General features: G+C 40.2%; 1 long non-coding RNA gene across 1 annotated transcript; it reads right to left on the reverse strand.

The window, feature by feature from the left end:
* Positions 1–2031: 2031 nt before the first annotated feature.
* On the reverse strand, positions 2032–2729 carry LOC148894708 (uncharacterized). Its single transcript, XR_016115847.1, has 2 exons — positions 2664–2729; positions 2032–2466 (listed from the first exon to the last, which is right to left on the reverse strand). It is a non-coding gene; the product is annotated as an uncharacterized LOC148894708 (long non-coding RNA).
* Between the last annotated feature and the right edge of the window lie 17964 nt (positions 2730–20693).

Raw genomic sequence — 20693 nt, forward strand, 5'->3', positions numbered from 1 at the left:
TATAACCGGGACTATCGATATATCCGATATCGATATAACGAGACTTTACTGTAATTATAAGTACCTTGCATGCTGGGTTCGAGAGGACAGTAATTTCATCTGTGCTGTATGTCATGCATATTAGCATATTTGACAATAAAGCTGACTTTGACTTTGACTTTGACATGGATGTACATTATTTTATGGGTGCATCAAAACTCACAATACAGTAAGTACTGTATACAATGATATTGGTTAGTCGTGGCAACTGTGAGGGCAAGTGATGCCTAAATCCATCCAGACGTCAAGTTTCTTTCTGTCATTTAGACAAACAAAATCATCACATTGGATTTGCATTGTTAATGGAAATATGAGGCGCTTGTTTACGCAAAAGATATTCTCATAAAACCTTTAAACTCTATCGTGCCTCAAGTGAATAGGTCTCTTGCATTATACATTTTAAATGTTATTCCGATAGTTGTCGCTCTTTTTGTGTGGATTTAATGGCTCTTTCACAGTATTGCAAATTAACTTGTCAGACCTTTGACCAATAAACTTGTCTCTGCTTGCTCCCATTCTCATGCAAGTAGTTTTTTTGTGCCTGCATGTGCTTGTGTGTGTGTGTGTCGGTGCGTGTGCGTGTGCATGTGCGCGCACGCGTGTGTGTGTGCATGTGTGTGTGTGTGTGTGTTGGCTTATGTGTGTGCGGAGCCGGTTAAAATTATAGGCTCAAAAAGGTAAATGCGGGTATTAGGCTGGAAAACTAACACTAAGCATTCAATGACCTGTTGATCCACTGTCCAGGCTCTCACATGCACTTTATAAAAATATAAAAACAGATAAATATAAATGAGATAGACAGAAGCCACCAACTGTAGCACAGAATTCGGAAGATATATTTTAAATTAAGCTGTTTTGGAGGATATTTAACTAAAAACGTTTTTCCCCTTTTTTTCCCTGGTGCTTATGGGACTAGGTTACAGTGAAAACATTACAGTCGTGCATGCGTTTCAATATCATTAGGTCAGCCTTGCATGTGAGATGAAATATGACCCAATTAGCAGTGGTAGTAGTTTTGTTTTCATTTCTCCTTGAATGAATCTGCTGGAAACTGGACCAGAGTGTGGTTTGGAATAGTAAATATTTCCCAAGGCACTGCTTCTGTGAAATTGATTTCATATGTATTGTACCCACTTAGGGCCTCATTTACTAAGGTCCCAAAAAGTGTACGCTAAATTGCATGTTCCCTCTCGTCGAACAGATCACAGGCATTGTAAAGGTGGATGTGTTGCATGTGAAAAAAAAAAATACTATTTACAATCTATTTAAAACCGGGATCATTTACTCACGTCCCAATTAGCAGGTGCTAAATACATGTAGCAGATCGCTGTTGGCAACAGGTGTTAAAATGGTCTGTCAAGACTGACGTATTGAAAAGAGGGTTTGTGCTTTCGCGAGCTCCTATAGGTTTTACAATGGCAAATTTGGGAGAGCATGTACGAAACAATTTTTGAGATAATGGAATTTGAGGTGTTAGTAGAAGAGAAAAAAACATATTTCTGACTTTTAGCAAATTAATTGCTCTGATAATTTTGGAGAAGTCATCAATTGCAGAAAAGTAATGTGAAATTTCCCATACTGAATGTCAACCGGCCACTGGGAGAGGATAGCACCAATTCTCTGAGTATGCTGAAATGCCCTAAATGCAAAGAAATATAGAGGTCACATATTTTATTGCCGATATGCCAAATTTCCTTGTTACTGTTTTCAAGACAGTCTTTAAACCTTTCACAAGCTCCAGAATTGCATTACCGAACTGACATTATTTTGTGGGCTTTAAAAAGAAAACAGTAATACATACATACATACATACATACATACATACATACATACATACATACATACATACATACATACATACATACATACATACATACATACATACATACATACATACAAACATAGTAATACATACATATGTGACGGGTGTCACAACAGTGACTGTCTTCATCTCCACGAGGCTGCCGTCTTAATGAAGACGAGACGCGTGGATGTGTCTTTTTATTTCTTTTATTTCTGCAACACAGTATGGCAGAAGGGATGGGTGAAGTCGCATGGGTTTCGTCTTGTGATTAACCTGAATCTCCTCGAGATTGTTCTCAAATGCAAAACATTGTAGATAACAAAACAGAATTAACAACGTGTGATCGTATAGTGGTTATTTACAGAAAAAGAGAATACAACACAAGTTCACTGTTATTTACAAGATGTCCCTGAACGCATCATGGGCGGAGACTCGGCAGAACACGCGGTGCGCTTGTAATGGCTGGCGCGGAGTTCAACCCGCCACGGACACTCACGGGCAAATGAAACACGACACAAGAAACTAAATATTGTTCAATAAAAACGAAATGAAACAATTATTACCTGCAACACAGTATGGCAGAAGGGATGGGTGAAGTCGCATGGGTTTCGTCTTGTGATTAACTGCGATAGAAAAGCACATATGCTCCAAAGTTCCACTCGACAAAACGTGAAGTAAATAATGACACAAAAAGTAATCTGGACTCGAAATGAATAAGGGAACTAATTAGATAACACTAGACAGTACAAAAGGGGAAACAAAATAAGATATTGTCATGAAAATGCGCGTTAATCAAGACCAACAGAAAATTGCGACTCACCCTGAATCTCCTCGAGATTGTTCTGGAAACTATGGGCGGGACATAGTGCCACACTGTGCGCCGTTGGGTCACTTCCTTCATAATTTAATAATCTAAGCGCACAACTCCGTTACACATAGGCAGAAAGGTTTACCTTACCATCAGTAATTTTGCTGCACTTCACTGAAACCCCTGGTTTTAAATAACTCACGGAAGCCAACCATGTTTTTCATGTTTGATAAATCCCGTCTGCATGCTAAATTTATTTTATGTTTGATAAATCCCATTCTGCACGCTCACTTAATCAGTTTGCATTGTGACAATAAAGTCCGTCAAAATCTGCATGCTGTTTTCCAAGCAGATGACGTTAGTGGCATTTCTTTTTCATGAACTAACCTTCCGTGAAAAAAAATCATGTTTGATACAAATGTTCCATCAGTTGAAATTGATATTAGTACGAGTTGCTCAAGGAAGCCCAGAAATGTCATGAAAGGTGCATGCATCTTAGACTATTCCATCATAAAAATAATAGTGGTTGTGACATGAAGAATCGTTATGGTGAAAGGTCTTGTCACGTCCGCACGAGGAGTGGCGACAGAACTTGACGGACGAAAAAGGAAAGGGGTTGGATCCAAAATACTCGATGGATACAGTATAGTTCAAAAAGGGTTTTTACTGAGACACGCAGCGCAAAACAGAAGGTAAGGCAACCGAACAGAGAGGCACGACAGCTGAGCGGGACCAACCTGCGTACTGCTGGGTGAGAGGGTCATGAATGAATACACCGGCGAAAACGGAGCGGAATTGGGTGGCTTTTATAGCCAGAAGGCACAATCAATGGGATTGGAATCAGGTGAGTGAGCCTGGAGAGCAAGGGAGGGGAGGGGCACGCACCATATGCCAATCAGGATGTGACAGGTCTTTGTTACACTTCACTTCGCAATATGTGGTGAACTACTGACAAACCTTGGGCTCAAATTGGACCTCGAGATGAAAAATGTTTAACTCAAGATCAGCATCGCCCAATTGAAGAAGTGCTGGCAGAATGATTTCAAAGTGCTCACAACTAAATAGATTTACCAGAGTGAAAAACCTTCTGGTCGGCTGCTACACAAGCACTTCCGAATATGGGCAAGCTTGTCGCTTTTATCCTTGCTCGGTTCTCCTCAGCCAACTCCAAGAAAACCAAGTGTTGTGTGAAAAGCCCTTAGCATTACAATACGGCATTATGGACATTAATGGCCCCTTGTTTCACATTTGAAATATGTTTCCTGGTATGGAATGCATAAAAAATGACACAGTTATTACATGAAATAATTGTGCAAAGGAAAAAGGCTAATGGCCTTGGGTTGCAAATAGCAGTCACACACTGGAGCACTTAGAGCAGTCTTTCAATTCTACCAAGTGCATTTCTCATTTTCTTCTCATGCAGGATGCATAAGTTTGAGAATGGACTGTCAACAATGGAAACAGCACAATGTATTAAATCACAACATATTGAAGATCTTAGAGATCGTTGACCATGGGTACGTCTTAGCTTGACGGGAAAGCGATAACTTCAGCGGAAGGAAGAGCCGATGCGTGGTGGACGAAGCTTAGCAAAACAACGGAGGATTGAGACGAAATTACTAATACGATGGAGGAGTTTATGAACCAAAGAGAACTGTCCATTCAGGAACATACTTCATTGCGAAAATAATCATGTGTTTGATTTACTAGAGCTCATCCTGTTTGGTCTCTCGAGCCTGTCGCAGATGATGTTTGGGGGAATGTTCCCGTCAAAAAATCATGGTTATCAGTATTCATGCATTAGAGCCATTACACAAACACACAAATCATAGATGGTATCAAATCAAATCAAATCAAATCATATATATATATATATATATATATATATATATATATATATATATATATATATATATATATATATATATATAAAAATCCTCATCTCACCCCTCGTGGGTGGTGTCTGTCCCCCATTTTTTAGCTCGGGTCCTCTACCAGAGGCCAGGAAGCTTGAGGGCTCTGCGCAGTATCCGTGCTGTTCCCAGCACTGCACTTTTCTGGACCCAGATATCCGATGTTGTTCTCTGGATCTGTTGCAACCACTCGCCGAGTTTGGGGGTCACTGCCCCGAGTGCTCCGACCACCACAGGCACGACTGTCACCTTTACTTTTCAGGCTCTCTCCAGCTCCTCTCTGAGCCCTTGGTATTTCACGATTATCTCAAGTTCCTTCTTTCTGATGTTTCCATCACTCGGGACCGCTACATCCACGACAACGGCTTTCCTTTGCCCTTTATCTATGACCACGATATCTGGTTGGTTGGACATTATCATCTTGTCAGTCTGTATCTGGAAGTCCCACAGAATCTTTGCTCGGTCATTCTATACTACCTTTGGAGGTTCATCGATGAGAAGGTTTCTTCAGCCGTCATCTGTACAAAAGTGAAGGTTTCGGACGTTTCGCCTCCTATCCAAGAGGCTTCGTCAGAGAACTAAAGTCTGACTGGTCCTATCGGCCCCATTTATATATCCCTAATGTCCAGACATGGTGGCGCCGGACACAGCTATGATAGGAACTTATTATCAGCGATGACAAACTAAACTTACCCACAAAATCTATCAGGAAGTGTGTGAATTTACTAAATCCGGTTATATGAGGCACCACAGCAAAACCAAAGAGAGACAAAAGAGTAAATTTCAAAAATTACTTTTACTGAAACAATCTCAGCTACTGGTAAACACGCGAAAAATTAGGAATGAACAGTTTGCAAGGGAGAATTGGATCAAAAATTTGTCAGAGAGAGATCTCTCAGAGACAGAAAAGGCGGTACTTACCAAAGGTTTAAATTTCTCAGTGACTCCTAAAACTATACCTACAATAGATTACATCACAGCTACTGAATCGGCTATTAAAAATAACAAACTTTCGTATGCAGAGGCAGATGATCTACGCATTAAAATATCAGCTCTTCTCAGTAGTGCCAAACTTCCTCCGTCCAACATAACATTAGAAGAGAGAAAGGTGTTAACTACTCTACAAAAAGACAAAAATATTACTATTTTGCCAGCAGACAAGGGCAGATGCACAGTGCTTCTCAACACATTGGATTATGAAGACAAAATAAATAGGTTAATCAGTGATTCTAACACGTATGAGCAACTAAAAAGGGACCCTTCCAGTAGATACAAGAAAGAAATGATTGACTGTCTCCAAAAGTTAGAGAAAGGAAAACATATAGACAAACAGATGTATTTTAGATTATACCCGGGAGAGGCCACGCCATGTATCTATGGCCTGCCAAAAATACATAAAGAAGGGTTCCCCCTCAGACCCATTGTTTGTAGCATTGACTCCTCTACATAGAATGTAGCCAAATATTTAAAAACTATTTTAGCTCCGTTGGTTGGTAACACAGAATATCACGTAGAGAACACCACAGGGTTTGTTGAGAGGATCAAAGACCTCATATTGGAACCTGAGGAAACTTTGGCATCATACGATGTGACTTCTCTCTTTACATCTGTCCCAACCCCAGCAGCAGTCTCAGTGGTGAGGACGAGGCTGCTGGCGGATGTTTCTCTGCATGAAAGAACCAAACTTAAACCGGATCACATCTGCCAATTATTAGAAATCTGCCTTAATACTACGTATTTTCAATTTCGGGAAAAAAATCAGAATACTCCGACGGTGCCTGAATGGCGCGATCGGTAGATATAGTCAGAAGTCAGAAAAAAAAAAAAATATATAAACAAATTCATGGTTGTGCTATGGGCTCACCAGTTTCACCCATAGTGGCTAATCTGTACATGGAAGATATGGAGAAACAGGCCCTCACATCCTTCCCGGGGACAAAACCAAGACACTGGTTTAGATATGTGGACGATACTTTTGTCATAATTAAGAAACAAGAAATTCAATCCTTCACAGATCACCTCAACTCTGTAGACTTCAACATTAAATTTACTCGTGAGGACATTCAAGAGAACCAACGAGCCTTCTTGGATTGTAAAGTAATTATAAAAGAGGACAGAGCGCTAAAAACAGAAGTCTTTAGGAAGGCTACGCACACTGACCAATACTTACTTTTTGACTCTAACCACCCTTTACAACATAAACTAGGAGTTATCAGAACCCTCCAGCATAGGGCTAAACTAATACCAACTAGCACTGAAGGTAGAGAAAAGGAGTCAAAACATATCAGGAGAGCACTCACTAACTGTGGGTACCCTCAGTGGTCATTCAACAAATGTCAGAATGAAAGAATAGCGAACGAAACCAATAATTCTCAAGATTCAAAAAGGAGAGGAGTAGCAGTACCGTACATTGCAGGAGTTTCTGAAAAATTACAAAGAGTCCTTTGGCAACATAAATTTCCTACTTATTTCAAACCGATAAACACGTTAAGGCAAAAATTAGTGCATCCAAAAGATAGGCTACCAAATGAAAAACAAAGTAATGTAGTTTATTCCATACATTGTAAGAATGAAAATTGTAAAGAGCAGTACTTTGGGGAGACTCAACAAATTCTCAAAAAAAGACTTTATCAACATCGCAGGGATAATACTAGTGGGCCTCAATCGGCAGTACATTTGCACCTAAAAGCTAGCAACCACTCATTTGACGACAATGAGGTTAAAATCTTAGCGAAAGAACAAAATGGTTTGAAAGGGGGGTAAAAGAAGCGATTCTTATAAAACAACAAAATCCTTCATTAAACCGGTCTGGTGGGGTGAGGTTCAATTTGGATCGTTCATACAATAGCCTGCTTAGGCAAAACAGGTTAGGCAACTTTCGCAATGCTGATGAGGGTCGTTATGCTGATGAGGTGATACCGGGGGGAGTGGGGGTAATAGGCCAGTCGTTAGTCAGGAATGTAGGAACAATCAGTGGGGCCACAGGGAGGGGTCCCCTGCCCCCCCTAACCTGAGAGTAGGGACCTATCATAGCTGTGTCCGGCGCCACCATGTCTGGACATTAGGGATATATAAATGGGGCCGATACGACCAGTCAGACTTTAGTTCGCTGACGAAGCCTCTTGGATAGGAGGCGAAACGTCCGAAACCTTCACTTTTGTACAGATGACGGCTGAAGAAACCTTCTCATCAATGTCTGCTATTGTTCCTTCAGAGAGTGAGACCCCTTCAGTGTGGACTACCTTGTCCCTCTGAGTCACGATCCGACTACATTTCTCCAGCCCGAATGACATTCCGATATCACTGCTGTAGATCCTGGTTGTGTGGATCAGGGAGTCTATGTCCCTTTCGCTCTTAGCATACAGCTTGATGTCATGCATGTAGAGGAGGTGACTGATTGTAGCTCCATTTCTGAGGTGGTATCCATAGCCTGTCTTGGCGATTATTTCGATGAGGGGGTTCAGTCCTATGCAGAACAGCAGTGGGGAGAGTGCATCACCTTGGTATATGCCACATTTGATGGACACATGCGTTAGTGGCTTGCCATTGGCTTAAAGTGTGGTTTTCCACATCCTCATCGAGTTTGCAACGAAGGCTCTCAGGGTCCTGTTGACCTTATACTTCTCCAAGCATTCAGTGATCCATGTGTGTGGCATCGAGTCATATGCTTTCTTGTAATCAATCCAGGCTGTGCACAGGTTTGTATGTCGGGACCTGCAGTCTGTCAACCAGCAGCTGATATTTGGCACCTCTAGTATCTCTACCAATGCCTTTCTGTGCTTTGCTCATGTATTAATCCATGTGTCTACTTATCTTAGCCGCGATGATGCCTGACATGTTGTGGAGAGACAGGTTATTGGACGATAGTTGGAAGGAACTGCACCCTTTGAGACTTTGTTCGCCCTTTGGTTAGCCATCCTGGGTGAGTCCCATCCACTCCAGCTCGTGGAGTGCTGTGAGTTTCTTTAGCCAGTAGGTGTGGACCATATCCGGGCCTGGTGCCGTCCAGTTTTTCATACCTGAGACACTGTGATGGTAACTGGGTTCCGTCCAGGGAGGTTGCTGTGCTCCTCTTTCAGAGTCACCAGCCATTGTGCACTGCTGTTATGTGCAACTTCCTTCTCCCATATGCCTTTCCAGTATCTTTCAGTTTCCAGCCTTGAAGGGTCTGCTCTGCTGTTAGAACCCCTGCCACTGAGTGTACATTTTCGCATGTTGTGTTGCGAACAGCCTGTTTATACTTCTGGCCTCATTCTCTTTCGTGTACCTCATTAGGTGACTGGACAAGGCCTGGAGCCTTTGTTTGGCAGTTTCGAGTGCTTCAGGTATGGTTATCTGCCCACCTCTCTGGGTCTCCGTCAACTGACTCACATCTTTCCGAGCCGCCTTGATGTCAGCCTCCAACCGTCTTTTCCATGGGCGCGCCCCGCCCCTCCTGTCACCTCCTCCGCTGCTCCCTGGAGACGGCCCCTCCCATCATCAAGCACCTGGGTTCCCACAGCTGTTTGTCATGCCCTTGATTGTGCCTTCTGACTATATCTACCGATCGCGCAATACAGTCTCCGTCGGAGTATTCTGAAAGCCACCCCTGTTACTTCCGTGCCGTCAGATCTGCTGTCACCGATCTCTCTCACTCAGCTCATCCTGCTGTCATTTTTTTCATGCGTGCCTCAGTAAAGACTTTTGTTCACGAGTATCTGTCTCGCCGTGTATTTTGAATCCAACCTCCCCGCTTTCCTTTCGTCACTCGAGCCCTGCCCTCAAGCCTCAAGTGACGTGACACTTGTAGCCAAGCATCGCTAGGATCACTGATGGAATTTGTGTTGTACCTCATCAATCTCAAGTTGTGATAGCAATTGATATTGGAACACTGAGCGACTAGTTGTTTCGTGGCTGTGACTGTGGGTTTCGAAGTCACCATTCAGCCCCCATCTTCGCATGCAATCCATCTGACTAGGGTTGCTTGAGTAGTAGCATTCCAACAGAGACATGTTATCGCATCTCGTCCATCTCCGCTTTGTTCCTGTAGCCCATTTTTCATTACGGTGCTCTGGTTCCCCAGCACCTGACGCAGACCTTGTTTGGCCGGGCGACGTCTGAGCCGGCATGTAATTCGATTTATTTTCTCTCATCATTGTATGAGGTAGGCATATTAGCATGAAGGATCTTGCCCATATCTATCTATCTATCTATCTATCTATCTATCTATCTATCTATCTATCTATCTATCTATCTATCTATCTATCTATCTATCTATCTATCTATCTATCTATCTATATATATATATATATATATATATATATATATATATATATATATATATATATATATATATATATATATATACATACAGTAAAGTCTCGTTATATCGATATTCAAGGGAGTCCGAAAAAATATCGATATAACCGGGACTATCGATATATCCGATATCGATATAACGAGACTTTACTGTATATATATATATATATATATATATATATATATATATATATATATATATATATATATATATATATATACAATGGTGCGTTAATTTGTCACCAAACCAATTTGGACCACTCTAACAACTATTAATAATAGCATTTTAGTTTGATTTTCTTTTTCAAGGGGAAGCACAATTTTATCTGTGGGCCTGCGGACAATGCTTGGTGCTTACTAGTCTACGCAGAGAGGAACATTATTTTGTCATATGTTGGTGGTTATCTAGGACTGGCAGTTGCAGCAACACTTTTGAGAATTGGCCAATTATATTACATTTAAAAAGCATGAAAACAACACCAATTGCTTGTACCAACAGATGACCTCAACGACTTAAAATCAGTTTGACGGCTTCCCAATCCTCACATTTGGTTTGCACACTCCAACCAGGAAATAACATGTTTTTCAAATACTCTGCAGAAATCGTCACTGACATGTTTACTTTTCTTCATTGGATGGTGATTTTATTGCCCATGTTCCTTCAAGTGAGTGGCTTAGTCAAAAGGTAGGCTATATGTCTGAACGTGAGCCTTATGATAAATTTCTGTTCCTGTTATATAACTGAGACCATAAAGTTTTCTCATTTCTGCAAATCTGACGAGTGCCGTTTTGATTGCTTTCAGTCAAATCAGCAAATGCTTCAATGGGCAGTTTTGGAAACAGTCATCCGTATAATGATTAATATTTAGTGATCAAGCTCTTCAGTTCATTTGCCCCATTTCTCTTATTTTGTTCTGTCTTCATGCACCAAAAAGTGAGCAATATACTTACAGTGAGCGCCCACGTTTTTGCAGATCTTCTCATGGAGATCATTTCCAATGTTTATGACATGTCATAGCTGTGACGGCGTACATTCCCCCAATGGCAAATAGCGGCGCAGCCTCTTATGTCCTCATGACTATTTTAAACAGGCTGCAAACCAAGTCCCCCAATGCCTACCCTACTTCCTGCCCCCTCTTGGAAGAGCTGAGCAGAGCACAATATGGTGTATCTCCAGCTTGTGTACAAATCCCAGGTGCACAGGCAACCAGGTCTAACCCGCACGGTCAGAAGATGGTCCACAGAGGCTGAAGAGACTCTATTGACTGCTATTATTCAATCAGGTGGGCGCTTTTCATTGAGATTCATGGGGAGGACATTGATTCACTCACCGACACCATCACGCACTACATAAACTTTTGTGAAAAAAAAAGACCGCACCGACCAGGACTTTGCGGTGTTTTTCCAACCACAAACTGTGGATTAATCCCGACATGAAGGCCCTCCTGGAGGAAAAGAAAAATGCTATTGTGTTGGGGAACAGAGAAGAACTGAAGGCAGCAGATTCAACTGAGGAGAAAAATCAGAGAGGGGATCTGCCTGTCTGTCACAACTGCCTGTCCCTGTCTGTCACAACCGCGCAGGTGAGGAACTAACTGAGGATGAAAGTGAGAAAGGCAGCATGTCCGGTCAACATCAGTTCCCGACTCCTCAGGACATGTTCCAACCAGCTGTGTGTCATTGTCCAGCACATGTTCAACCTGAGCCTGTAGCTGTGTATAGTCCCACAGCTGTGGAAAACGTCATGCCTGGTCCCAGTGCCCAACATAGCCCACCCAAAGGAGCTCAACAGCTACAGACCGTTGGCACTGACCTCTCACCTGATGAAGATGCTGTGGAGACTCTTCCTCACCGACCTGTGACCGCTGGCTAGCTCATCACTAGACCCGCTTTGCTTCTCAGCTAAGCGTCGGTGTGGAGGACGCCATCATCGACTTCCCCACTCGGCGCTGCTGCACCTGGAGAATGCTGGGAGCACGGTCAGATCACGTTCTTCGATTTTTCCAGTGCCTTCAACACCATCCAGCCTAATCTACTCAGGGCCTAGCTCCGGCATGCCGGAGCTAGGCCCCTGGCTCCATTCTTCTTCACCCTCTACAACTTGGACTTCATTTACAACATTACAACTTGTCACCTTCATTCATTCTCTAATGACTCAGCTATTACCAGCCTCATTACAACGGGAGATGATCTTGAGTACAGGGGACTGACCAAGAACTTTGTGGACTGTGCCAGCAGAATCACCTCCAGATCAACACCTGGAAAAACAAGGAGTCGGTTGTGGATTTCTTCAGGAAACAATCCTCACCTGCACCGTTGAACACCCAGGGTACAGAGTTAGAGAGGGTACCCTCCTACACGTATCTGGGTGTTATTCTCAACAATAAACTGGACTGGACTACAAACACGAATGCCCTTATCAAAATTTCTTTCTACTCAGAAAACTGAGGTCATTTGGGGTTCAGGGGTCACTCCTGAAGATTTTCTATGACTCTGTGGTTGCTTCACCCGTCCACTATGGAATTGTTTGCTGGTCAGGCAGCATCACCACCCGCGACAGAAAAAGACCGGAGAGCACGCTCAAGAGACCTAGTTCTGTCCTGGGCTGCTCGCTGGACTCTCTGGATAAGAGGGGCAACAGACCGACGCTAGATAAGCTAAAAGCTATGATGGACAGCCCCCATCCGTGCTGCAAGAAGGAGAGGTATTGCCGCTTGTTCCTACCGACTGCTGTCAGGCTTCTCAATAATCACATGTGGAAAAAAATATTTTTATATTGTAAATAGCACAGCCACGTTATGTTGACTCAATACAGTTACATATATCAAATATGTTTTTTTATACGTTCACTATGTATAGTTCTTTATGAAAAACTTTTGCACAGTTACAATATACATTTCATTCCTCTGACATTTCTATTACGCTTAGAACACTTTGTTCTTCATCTTTTCACCACCCCTCCCTCTCCCTCACCCCCTTCAAATTGCTACTGTGGACTGCAAATGTCCCCGTTGTGGGACTATTAAAGGCTTTCTGATTCCAATACTGATTTTACTCTGAAGACCAACTCTCTCGAAATCCAGTTTGAATCCCTTTAGTCATTCTAGAATGTATTTCTGGATTGATAACATACAGTATCTCCTTAAACCAATTCCAGTTACTATTGCTTTCCTTGAAAGTGATATTATCCCTGCCAGGACAAGCAGCATCCACTCAATGAAAGACCAGTCTGTCAATGCACTCTGAAGCACTTTCTTGCAGACATGTGGTTCTTATTTTGAAAGCCGGAGGAGCAGATTAACATAAAAGAGGATGTGTAACAGTTTTCGTATTCAAAACCAAGCCTGGAGCAAGAGGAGGCCTCGGTGGGATTGCTTCATTTAAGATCCCTTAAAAACTGTTTACCTTGCAAAGTGCACATCTTTAATGAAGTATTGTTGTGACATATCTGGGTCAGTGCCATTAACAACTTAATTTCACATAGACTTGGCATAGATTGTCAAGATACAAAGTATAATGTTCTCAAACTGAAGTAAAATGTATTTATACATTATTCTCATAATACTGTATAAATGATAAAATACAAAATGGCTAAGGAGTACAAGCAGTAAAGCATAAAAAGACAAGTAGCAAACTTTCTAAAACTTACAATGCAGTCAGATAAGTTGCAGACAAACTTGTTGATTTGTTATTGTATAAAATGTCCACATGAATCTCTCCATATAGAAGGAGAAAGTTAGGGTTAGGGTTACGGTTAGTCTACTACCAAAGAAGCTAACAGTTTGCACCACTCTCTACTATTTGTAAAAGTACTTTTGCTACAATAATTATTCATACTACTTTTTGCACCATTGCACCATTCTACTGCACACATTTGTTTGGAATGAGTTTTAGATGTGGGGACCCCACATTGTGGGGTCCATGACTGTTGGTCATTTCCAAGGACACCTAACACCATACGAATAATAACAAACATAATGTATTTGGAGGCTTCTGTGTTTTAAAAATGTTGCATGTTGCATACACTTCCAATGTATTGTATCTGTCCCCAAATGCATTCAATGAATCTATTATGAAAGGAAATTCCTGGAAAAATGTTTTAAAATACGAGAATCTGACACAGAATATGAACTGGTAGAAAACACAATGTGCCGTCCCAACTACAGTATTTTGAAAATGCATCATAATCTTTTCATTCACAAATCCAACATAGCCTTCAGATATGTCTTCTCAACCAAATCAGCTTGATGATGGTTCCTCATTCAGCACTGCACCCTCCCTCTACGAGTTGCTTTGTCACACAGAAGGCCATGTGAATGGTCAACTGGAAAATATCTGATATGATGGAATCCTTTGTCTAGGAGAAAAACTATTTAATTTTGAGCAGCTTGAATAAATCATAATACAGCTAGTAATGAATATCCACTTTTACTTTTTCATTACGCTAGCCAGTCATGTTATTAGGCTCTAAATATAACCTCATTATATATTCCATTTCTATCAGCGTAATTCAAAATCCAAATGGTTCTCTGAACATCAGGTGTGTCTTTCACTTTACAATTCATGCACAGGCTGGGGCCCTTTCTTTTTTTCCTGTCTCACTCTTACTCCATTCCTGCGAGCTATCGCCATCATTCGCATCCATGACGGCCACTAGATAAAAGGAGGCTGGATAGGAAATGGTTGCGAGAAACGCGGTGAAACTCTTATGAAAGGATGAAATAATTTGTTTCTGATTGGTGCTGTGAGATATATCACAGTGACAGTAATTTTATCTGTGGCGGTATGGAAGCTAAATTGACCTACTAGAAGGGATCCTATAAAAACACATTTGTGAAAATGTTTTGCTCTTTTGTGAGCGTGTTTTGTGTGTGTAAGTGTGTGTTGTGTGTGTGTGTGTGTGTGTGTGTGTGTGTGTGTGTGTGTGTGTGTGTGTGTGTGTGTGTGTGTGTGTGCGCATGTGTGTGCGCATGTGTGTGTTTATGTAAATATATCATCAAATTGCATGAATCTCTAATTTGAATTAAGATGCTACGTAATGACCTTGACCCTTAGAGGTGGTGCAGATAATGTCTGAATCTGAGTCAGTGAGCTAATTCATCTCGACATCGGAGTCAAAGGTCATAGATAAAGCTGCAATAACCGACACAGCTAATGAATAACAATCGATGGATTAAGTAGATGCCAATCCCATTTAGTGAGAATGTTTGACCAATGATACCCAACACATTTCACGTTAGGGATAAAAGTAATTGTGTCCAATGTACCGGAAAGCCTCAATGTGCACACAGCAGGTGGACGTATATACAGTATATGTAAAAAAAGTTGCATGTTGCATATATATATATACAGTAAAGTCTCGTTATATCGATATCGGATATATCGATAGTCCCGGTTATATCGATACTATTTCTATGCACGCACGGAGAAAATTACATTCAAATAGGGTCGGATATATCGATAGTCCCGGTTATATCGATATTTTTTCGGACTCCCTTGAATATCGATATAACGAGACTTTACTGTATATATATATATATATATATATATATACAAAAGAGAGAGAGAGAGAGAGAGAGAGAGAGAGAGAGAGAGAGAGAGAGAGAGAGAGAGAGAGAGAGAGAGAGAGAGAGAGAGAGAGAGAGAGATGTGCACCGTTTTGGTGCAGATCCAGATGGTGGCTCGAATCCAGAAATAATGTTTCAGTTACCTAAATTGCAGGGATTTATGCTTTTGCTCACTGTACAGTGCTGGAAATCAAATATGGTATTATATTGTACCCATTGTATTGTATCCTACAAAAATGGGCCATCGTGTTGTCACATGTATTTTGATATGGGTTGCTTTAATAATTACAGTTGATGTTACTTCTCAGTCGCCACCACCAGCACTCAACATGGATCATCGGAGGGGCCCCTGACATGTCTGATCTTTGCGAGCCCAGACAAGGCTGTTTTTCTTAAGAGTCATTTTATCAATACCCTTTATGCGACCACTCTTCCTGGCAAACTTGCAGTTTGCAGCCAAGTCTTTTCTTCAGTCTCAACTGATTCTTAAGCGACTTAAAATTGTTAGCCTCGTCCTGCGATTATGTTGCGGTTTTCGATCTGACAGACTTCTTCCTGCTCGTTTCCTCCACTTTTCACTGGACCTTTGATGGCGGAGGAAACCATGTTCACTGACTCCTCGGTTTTCTTTGCAAGCCCTCCGAAAGGAAAGCATACACCTTAAGGCTGTTAGTCCGTCTGCCTTTCCTGTAGTGTAATAATCTGTTCCAAGTTGTAACGTCTGAGAGTTGAAATGTTATCACCAACTGTCTTGGATTCATTTCATTCGTTTGCCAGGGATCTGGGAGCTATAAACATTGCTTGTAGAACGTTTTTAACTTTTCCTTTAGCCCTCATGCTCCACCAAAAGTTACAGCAAACTTCAAATGCAAGCTAGAGCTGACCCACCTCTCTCTTACAAAAAGTATTTCATTTCAGACAACATAGAACAAGTAATTGAATGATACATTCTCAGGGTTCCCGCACAAAATGTCAACTTTACTACAGGAAATAACAAAGTGTAAAACTACTAAGTATGAAATTATTTCATTCAAAAAAGGGGGAAAAATACTTCCATTTTTTTTTTCATTTTGGGGACACCATCCAGAAATTGCAAAACATTGGATTCTTTGCTGAGGTCATTTTCTGTCATGATATTCAAGCATCCATCATCCTTTATGTGTTTACTATTCATTAAAGTACGACCTGAATGTGTGCACTATTAAAATATGAAAACCCCTTCACTAAATTAAGTGCACAATACTCAGTTTGACAAAAAAAAGTACTCGTAACTTAATTCCGTCCAGTTGGTGAAACTTGCTTTGCTGTTATGAGTAATGTGTAGTGATATAATTTGAGTAAATTAAACTATCCTAATTTTGGGTAGTTATAAGTATGTGAAACACACCATTTAAGTATACCTTCATAAAATGTAGGTTTTTAATGATAGAGTCTTGTTTCTATTTTTAATAAAATACAATTCAAAATAATATAAATCACACATACTAAATTTGTGCAATCAATTTTGATTATATGTGATTGCATTATTTGATTTTTTTTGTGTATATTGGTACGTCACTGGGAGACTGGATCCGCTCGCTCACAGCATGCTTTGCAGCACTAAGAATGTGATGAATTTTCAAGGCATGTTTTGTTTCATTCATCCGACCTTTTAAGTCCAGTCCAAAACAAGAATATTTCAGTAATTTATCTTTAAAATTTTAACTTAAAAATTTGAAAGACCACAATGGCTCTTTTTTATTTATTTTTATATTTTAGTTCAGTTATTATGTTTCACAATGTACTGCACAAACTAACTAAGCTTTAGGGAATACTTGCATTTTTTATTTCAATATGAATGTTTCTATTCCAAGATCTGTGGGGGACTCTAAATCAAACCTTGAATGTCATCGTGGGGAAGTGTACCTGATTTTTTTTTTTTACCCTCGGGTCACTTGAGGCCTGTATGATGGAGATAGCTGAAAGGAGTGAAGATAACAGGATGGAATGACAATATGTGTTGCTCATTCGTTTGCACAAAACATTCAAGCACTAAATGCACATGTGCTGATGAGGTCACCCGTATGTTGGCTTGTTTGATTGGTCAGCGCTGCATTAAATCTTTAGCACTTTGCCGCTGGCCACATGCAGGAACTACAGTCCACAGTGGACAGTCAAGTCCACAGCCCAAATATTACTTTGTATTTTCCCTATAGATTAAAACTGCAGTTGAAAATAACAAAGGAGCTTGGAGAGCCTATTGTCTTGTTTACATCTGCTGGCCATCTTCTATAGATAAACTCCCTCCCATCAAAACGATCAGTTAATATTTATTTATTTTGAGATTCGTATAAATAGCAGAATACAATGTCTTCCCCTTACAATGTATTCAAATACCACTTTTACATAATGCAAAGGCATTGAGTAAATATATTAAAGTGGAACAAAAAATAAAACATCACAATACTAAACATGGAATGGTTTCAAATAATGAATGGAAGGGCTCCATTTGTGGAAACAATTTCTGCTGTCCATCATGTACGAAACAAGATCTATGCAGGTTTAACTGGATGATTTAGGTGTAGAAGAACCTAAATTGTCTGACCTTCAAATGTTCATCTGGATGGAACACATCCCTAATCCGGGCTAAGTGAACGCTGGCGCGTGTGGCTGACGCTGCTCATCCGCAGAAAAAATATATTGTGACTGTAAAGTGTCCTTGAGAGTTTTGAAAGGCACATAATGAAATGTTTTATTATTCTTATTATTATTATTATTATTATTATTATTATTATTATTATTATTATTATTAGTAGTAGTAGTAGTAGTAGTAGTAGTAGTAGTAGTAGTAGTAGTAGTAGTAGTATTATCCAATTTACGAAGAATTCATGTGATATAGGTCAATAGGAGACACAAATGATATGCTGTTCTTACAAACCCTTTATACACTTCGAATTGTAGACATTTTTGCTTATGTTCTTCGTATATTTTTACTTGACGCGGTGGCTTCTTAAGAAAACATGACTTTATGCTTTATGAAGACTAAGTAACTTCACTCACATAGTACATTTCTGTGTGTGTGCTGCGGTAATCATTCACCACAACCAATATATGTAGTTGGTGGTTGTTATTATGACTGTGTCAGTACCCAGTAATTTGTGATGCAAGTGACTGGCTTCAACAGAAGGCAGCTGTCGTCAAAATGTCCACATCGAAAACATGCATGAACATGTATGTTTTGTTGAAGCAGCTAGACAAGACAAAGTTAGAATGGGAAATAATACCAGTACATTAGCCTTTTTTCCCTCCCCAGACAAATACCCATCTGTCTCAGAGCAGCTCTCCCACACCCATTTGCAGTGTCAAAGTAACTTCTGGATTAGAGTGTATAAATATAACTGCTCAAGAAAAAAAAGGTGTCTGAGAAATTTTTGTATCTGGAAAACTAAGACGTTGACACTGCACCCACATTTACATCACACTGAAGGGTGGTGAGTGTGTGTCCGCATGCGTGTGCATGTGTGCTTGTGCATGTGAATCACAGCACCTTCCTGCAGGATTGAAATCTGCAGCAATCACATATTTTGCTGGCATTAAGCTATTGATGCTGAGCATATGCTGATTTTGCAGCAATAGCCTGAAATGTTGATTATCAATACCCTTTATGCGACCACTCTTCCTGGCAAACTTGCAGTTTGCAGCCAAGTCTTTTCTTCAGTCTCAACTGATTCTTAAGCGACTTAAAATTGTTAGCCTCGTCCTGCGATTATGTTGCGGTTTTCGATCTGACAGACTTCTTCCTGCTCGTTTCCTCCACTTTTCACTGGACCTTTGATGGCGGAGGAAACCATGTTCACTGACTCCTCGGTTTTCTTTGCAAGCCCTCCGAAAGGAAAGCATACACCTTAAGGCTGTTAGTCCGTCTGCCTTTCCTGTAGTGTAATAATCTGTTCCAAGTTGTAACGTCTGAGAGTTGAAATGTTATCACCAACTGTCTTGGATTCATTTCATTCGTTTGCCAGGGATCTGGGAGCTATAAACATTGCTTGTAGAACGTTTTTAACTTTTCCTTTAGCCCTCATGCTCCACCAAAAGTTACAGCAAACTTCAAATGCAAGCTAGAGCTGACCCACCTCTCTCTTACAAAAAGTATTTCATTTCAGACAACATAGAACAAGTAATTGAATGATACATTCTCAGGGTTCCCGCACAAAATGTCAACTTTACTACAGGAAATAACAAAGTGTAAAACTACTAAGTATGAAATTATTTCATTCAAAAAAGGGGGAAAAATACTTCCATTTTTTTTTTCATTTTGGGGACACCATCCAGAAATTGCAAAACATTGGATTCTTTGCTGAGGTCATTTTCTGTCATGATATTCAAGCATCCATCATCCTTTATGTGTTTACTATTCATTAAAGTACGACCTGAATGTGTGCACTATTAAAATATGAAAACCCCTTCACTAAATTAAGTGCACAATACTCAGTTTGACAAAAAAAAGTACTCGTAACTTAATTCCGTCCAGTTGGTGAAACTTGCTTTGCTGTTATGAGTAATGTGTAGTGATATAATTTGAGTAAATTAAACTATCCTAATTTTGGGTAGTTATAAGTATGTGAAACACACCATTTAAGTATACCTTCATAAAATGTAGGTTTTTAATGATAGAGTCTTGTTTCTATTTTTAATAAAATACAATTCAAAATAATATAAATCACACATACTAAATTTGTGCAATCAATTTTGATTATATGTGATTGCATTATTTGATTTTTTTTGTGTATATTGGTACGTCACTGGGAGACTGGATCCGCTCGCTCACAGCATGCTTTGCAGCACTAAGAATGTGATGAATTTTCAAGGCATGTTTTGTTTCATTCATCCGACCTTTTAAGTCCAGTCCAAAACAAGAATATTTCAGTAATTTATCTTTAAAATTTTAACTTAAAAATTTGAAAGACCACAATGGCTCTTTTTTATTTATTTTTATATTTTAGTTCAGTTATTATGTTTCACAATGTACTGCACAAACTAACTAAGCTTTAGGGAATACTTGCATTTTTTATTTCAATATGAATGTTTCTATTCCAAGATCTGTGGGGGACTCTAAATCAAACCTTGAATGTCATCGTGGGGAAGTGTACCTGATTTTTTTTTTTTACCCTCGGGTCACTTGAGGCCTGTATGATGGAGATAGCTGAAAGGAGTGAAGATAACAGGATGGAATGACAATATGTGTTGCTCATTCGTTTGCACAAAACATTCAAGCACTAAATGCA

This window comes from Hippocampus bargibanti, linkage group LG08 (genome assembly GCF_051943395.1).
Source record: "Hippocampus bargibanti isolate YZ-2025 linkage group LG08, ASM5194339v1, whole genome shotgun sequence".
Classification (NCBI taxonomy): domain Eukaryota; kingdom Metazoa; phylum Chordata; class Actinopteri; order Syngnathiformes; family Syngnathidae; genus Hippocampus; species Hippocampus bargibanti.